Raw genomic sequence first — 6,000 nt, 5'->3', positions numbered from 1 at the left:
AGAAAAGGAAAAAAAAGTTTGCTGTGAGGACTCAGTTGAAGTTAAACAGATTGGCCCAACCAAGTCAAAAAAAAAATTGGTCAGTAGGTATTTTTAAGCCAGGTTAGCCACAAAAGAGCATGCAAAATATTGAGTCTGAATTTAGCCAAGATTTGTTCAAAACATTGCAGTGGGGAGACAAGAGGGTTGATAGAAGGCAGGAGTAGAGCCCTGCTTCGCTATCATACCCCATAACTCACTGAATTGTCAACCTCTTAAAATAGTAATGATACTTGACCCTTATTAGTATTTCTGGGCAATATATGAGCTTGAGTTTCCTTGGGTGAAAGCTAATGCCTTAGACCACCCTTTAGACCACCATTCTATCTAGTTACAGTACATATTAATGTTATTCTTGGGTCATTTAACTAACTCTCAGTGAAGAGTGGAGAATGGTGCTAAGCTGTAAATCAGCTCTGTCCTGCAATGGATTTGTGCCATAAGAGATCATCTTGAAAATTCCAGCCTTCCCTGACCATGGTAAAGAGGTTATGGTATGTAAAAATTCTGCTAAACATAGCTTGTTTCATTTTCGTGCTTCTCTGCTTGTCTGCCTGGTGAGGAGATGTTAAGACTCGTTATGGTGGACAGTGCATTGAAAAGGAATATTGCTATAATAAACCCCCCAGGGCTAAAACTTTTACCATGTGAGGCTAAACTCTCCATCCTTTCTAAAGGTAAGCTGCGGCAGTGAGGAAATTATTAAAGAAGGCCACTGATACTGTGCATAAAAATTATTTTTTTAATCCTCAGGGAAAAAGAAATGAGTTCATAAATGTATTGTGCTTAAAAGGTATCCTCTGAGTGCCAGTGTTCACACCCCAAATGACAGACTGAAATGTTCAGTGGCATTAGTCCATTTAACTAAGTCCTGATTACTTGAGATGAATTCATTTAAAAAGCAAATGTACTGCTACTCCCTTAGCAAATGTTTCACTAACTGTTTCTTGAAATCATAAATATTTTTTCCACACTGTTCTGGCAAACAAATAATGTTTACCTTTAGCTTCCTAGAAAAGATTTACAGATAAGTCCCTAGTCTGTTTTGCAGATGTGCCTTGGTGAATTTAACAGTAATATATACTGTCATCACGGTTGTCTTCAAATCTTTGAAATCACTTATGCCTTTTACAATACATATTTAATTGAATGTCTAGCTAGCAGATATGTATATGTATCTCACATTTGTGGGTGGGCATGTGTGTGCCTAATACATATATTTAGCACTTAAACATGGTACGATGAGTGATTGAAAAATGCCTAAGAGAGAGATATTTTATACATGCACATACAGTTAGTAAATGTGTAATCTCCTGAAACAGCCAGAGACAGGGAAGAAAGTGGAGAGACATCTGCAAATTAACAAATCATCTATCTTTGGGGTCATTCACAAGTTAGTTTTGCAGAATAAGATAGAACAAAAACATAATTCTGACGAGCATTTGTTCTGGCTATTTATCATATAAAATTGTGTAACAATATTAGACACAGGACTTTTTGCTCAGCTTATTCCTTATAGTATTACCATGATTTCACATCTTGGTGCAGATGTTTTGTGCTGAATAATGTCCTTTAGTTGACATTTGTGCTCTTACTGTCGAACTTTTAAGTAGCTGTGATGCATATATTCTGTAGGAACACTATGTGGGGGACAAGGGGAAGGTAAATAAATAAAAAAACCTGTTTTAGGAAAGGAAATTTTAAAAATCTGTTCCTCTCCTACCTAAGTGGAGGATTCTCCACATTGAATTTTCTATTTTTTAATAGCTACTTGTAATTTAAATTATTACTCAGTAATACAGGCTTTTGAGGAAACCTGAATATTCCTGGGATTTAGTCTTTGAAAGTGGAAGTGCTTTCCTGCTGCAGTGAGGATGGTGTGTCCCTCTGTTGAGATATATATTAAAATCTATTTCACGTTGTGTGCTTATTGTTAATTTTATTGCTTGAATTGAGCAAACGGTTGTATTTATACCTCAAAAGGCTATTGTTGTTAAATTAATTTAACTGTTTTGAAGCTCTTTTTTCTGTGTTAATTATTTAAAAACAAAATCAAAAGTCTTAGAGGAGCAATTTACTTTTGAATTAAGGCTAAAGACAATTTTATGTTAAGCAAAACACAAATTAATCTGCCACCACGAAAGGAACCTTGTTTAAAAAAAAAATCATACAATCAGTATATTGATTCCCTCAACGCATATTTTTCATTTATTGGTATTATAAGATTATGCTTGAGCCTGCAGCAAAAGAAAAAAAAGAGAGAGATGGAAAAAAATTGAAACTGTGCACAACTATGGAACCTTAGCTTATTTTTTTCCTGGCAAAATATTTTTAAAAGTATGCCTTAATTTGGAATTACTCACATTAATTCTAGACTTTCAATTAATTTCTTTTTATACTTCTAGCAGTATTACTTTATTTGTATATCTTTAGACAATTGCCAAAGAATTTTCAGGAATTTATACTAAAGTCTTTATAGAACATTTGAATAAAATATATACTGAAAGCACAGTATATAAGTATTTTAATCAAATTAATAAATTTTTCATTTGTAAAGCATTCTAGATGTTCATGAATATGTTCCAGCGTGAAACTGGAATTTGAACAAGTTTGTTAGGGATCAAATTCCCTGCTGGCCTAACTCCACTGAAATCAGTGGAATCATTTCAGAGGAAAATTTCATTTCTCATTACTGTGTTCATTTTTCAAATCTGCAGTAGCATCACACATGCAATTCAGTTCCTTACATTCAGAGAATGGATTTACAAATATAGCAAAGTTATATTTTACTCTGTTGGGGAAAAAAAAAAAAAAGAGGGGAGAGGGGAGAAAATAAAAATCTTATTTCTACTATTTTGTGAGGTTTTGGGGCTAGTTCACATTAGACAAAATCCCCAGGAGGCTCAGTGCATATTCACTCTTAGGCCAGCATATCCAATGCACTCTTTAGTCTTAGATTAAGGAATTAAAGCACTGCAAATGAATTTCACATCCAAAATCATTCAATTTGTCCCCTTTGTCTTCTAGAATCCTAAGCATATGGGACCACACTAAGTATAGCAAAAATAGCTGCTGCTATAATCATAATTAGTACCTATTAGCCCTTCCTAGGTGCAAAACCCCAGTGATGAGAGCACAGCACGAGAACCTAGATAGAAGAGGATTTGAAGTCTCTGTAGTAAAGGATTGTTATTGCTGCCCTTGCAGGTTCACCAAATGCAGTGAGTGAGAGGGAATTGCTGGGCTTGGGAACAAGATCCTACGTGCCTTTCCCATACACACAAAGATGTACAGACTGAGATCTTTTTCTACCTCCTTGCTGAGACATTTCTTCTTGTCCAAATACACATTCTATAAAAACCTGCTTATATGTTTCTAAACATTTTTCAAGGGTAGCATTTTTGATTTTTAGTAGCTTGGGTATTAAAATTTGTTTATCACAATGGTGAAGATATTTTTTTGTTCTTAGTTGTATAATGGGTAGCAGCTGTTTTACACAGGCTGGAGCAGCTATTCAGACCAACTTAATATCTGAACTTTTTGCTGAATTATTTTGGTGGGTTTGTCTTTGATAATATATACAGGTTAGATGCAGATTTCAGACTCCTTTCCACAAAATGCTCAAATTATAGGCAATAACAGATCTGAAAGACATTGTCAATGACAATTAAAAACAAAAAAAAACCCTGACATGTAAATCTGGAATGAAGCTTTTCTGCCTAATGATATTTTGAAAAATGTCTGCTTTTAGATCTAGAGTGAAAAACTCTGTATGTTTACATTAGGGAGCCACAAGTCTCATTCTCAAAAGCAAAGATTCTAAACTGTGCATGAAAAATCAGCATGGACTGATATGTCTGCCCGCAAAAAATATACCTCTTTATGTATATAGGCAGCATTGTATCGAGCGCAGTTCTCTTCGGCAGCACGTGGGGCTGCCTGAGCTGCAGCGAGACGAGCTTGAGATGGGACTGTTCGCTCGATCGGGAGTCAGACCCAGCCTAGCAGCGGCACAGCTCCAGACTGTGCACAGTGCAGGGCCATCCCATCCCCAGAACAAAGGTCACAGGAGCCCCGTACGCGGGGCACCCGAGCCCTGTCCCCCCGCACGAGTTCCAGGGCACAACACGGGGCAGTGCTGACACTGAGCGGGGACCTCCCAGCTCCCTCCTCCATCCGCCGGGGCGGCATCAAACAAAAATCCCATCTCCCTACCCGAGCTCAAACATCTGACCATTGCAAGTAGTTCTCAAAAATCTGAGGCTGTCATTTTGTTCGGGGCTTCACGTTATCCCTCTTGACTTCAAGCATAAAATCAGGTGAGAGCCAGAGACAGCTCATAAAAGTGAAGTCATATGCGATAAGAAGAGTATAGATATCATAACCTGAGTGTGAAGGAGAAGGGAACAAGGTTATGATCATTGTCTAAGGAGATCTGTTCAAACAATGTAATAGAAAGCTGCCCCCTTTAAATAAACATTAAACTTTTGCTAGAGGGCTACAATTTACAGTTCCAGCATGATCTTTTGAGGTGCTGTGAATACATTTAATATAAAGATGTCTATACACCTTCCCAAATACAAGGCATATCTTGCACCACAAGCTCCACAACTTCTTTTTTTAATCAATAGCTCATAAGTATTCATCGAAAGATATGTTGGTATTCTATCCACTAAACTTTTCAGACAATCACCACAGCCATATTAAAATCAACATTTACTTTTGAGTCTTTTTTTGAAAATGACAAAATAATGGGAATTTCAAAGGAATTTTTAATTTATTACAAGAGTTGGATATATGCTATACATGCTGCTATCAATTTTTCCACATAATTAACCCAGTGGAATCTGTTAAGAAAGCAAAGTAAAACCGTGATTTAACTGTCAGGTCCATCACATGAATATGCAAAGGAGAGAAGGGAAACTTTACCTCCGAGTCTTCCCTCTGCAAAGAGCTGCCCAGCCCCGACCCTCACCCACAGCCTGTTTCTCCCGCAGGCAGACCCTGCCACTGCCGCTCATTTTACTTCAGTTATCCGAGGATTCAGCTTAGCTGGTCACCTAGATTTTCAAAGAAAAATATTTTTTAAAAGGTGAACGCTTTTCTGAGTGTGGAAACATTTTGATTGCTATTAGAGAAACCACTACTCAAAGCCTAGATACAACTAAAAGATTGAGTGCATTTTTATATACACTGACTGGTCTACATTCCTGAAAACATGTCATCTCCATTATGATTTATTTTGTAGTTAAAATAAAGCACAACGTTTTCTCCAGAGTGATCTTTATTTCATTTACTGCCTGAAAAAGATTAATTTAATTTAAATTTTTTAATAATATATTGTGCAAGCCAAAAAAAAAAAAGTAGATACCGAAAGGGCAAAATAACTGACATGTTGTATACAGACCTGTGTACCAAGTTCTAAAAGCTTGGACAGACTCAGACGATCGTGCTATATTAAAGTCAGTAATTCACAATTCATGCATATCTCTTGATGCAAAAGTTATTGCAGTCCCTATTTTTTATTAAAAAGATATGAAGGTAAATGGAGATGGAAGGGCGTAATTGTTAAAGGAGTTATGGAAATTGGCTGATCCTTTCTTGGCAGTATCAGCTCAAGAAGAAAAGTGTCATCCACCCCAACTGAAAACCTCAAGCCTAATATCCCACTACTTGGGAATTTTCCCATATTGAGTAACACTGGCTCAGCATTCCATTCAAAACAAATCTCGTCCACAAGATGAAAGCCCCATCTTGTAGACTGACCTGTTCATAAGGCCCCCATGCAGCTCCCTGCATCCAGAGATGTTTAATTACTTACGCAAAGCAGACCCATATGGGAAGTGGTCCATGAGAGCAGCCCTGTCCCAGCCTTTGGGCTCAGAATGTCCACCAGGAGCAAAGCCCAGGGGTCCACGTTCCCACAGGGAGAGGAGGGAATTGAGATCTCCCTTCCCTGAC

General features: G+C 37.3%; 1 long non-coding RNA gene across 1 annotated transcript in view; it reads left to right on the top strand.

The window, feature by feature from the left end:
• Window positions 1-461: 461 nt before the first annotated feature.
• LOC116789825 overlaps window positions 462-6,000 on the top strand; it is a 28,742-nt gene continuing 23,203 nt past the window's right edge. Inside the window, exon 1 of the long non-coding RNA XR_004358168.1 lies at window positions 462-533. This is a non-coding gene — a long non-coding RNA (uncharacterized LOC116789825). The remainder of the gene's footprint in view (window positions 534-6,000) is intronic.

The sequence above is a fragment of the Chiroxiphia lanceolata genome, chromosome 7, assembly GCF_009829145.1.
Source record: "Chiroxiphia lanceolata isolate bChiLan1 chromosome 7, bChiLan1.pri, whole genome shotgun sequence".
NCBI classification, from domain to species: Eukaryota; Metazoa; Chordata; class Aves; order Passeriformes; family Pipridae; genus Chiroxiphia; species Chiroxiphia lanceolata.
The sequence above is the reverse complement of the archived record's forward strand: the minus strand, read 5'-3'. Positions and strand labels throughout refer to the sequence as shown.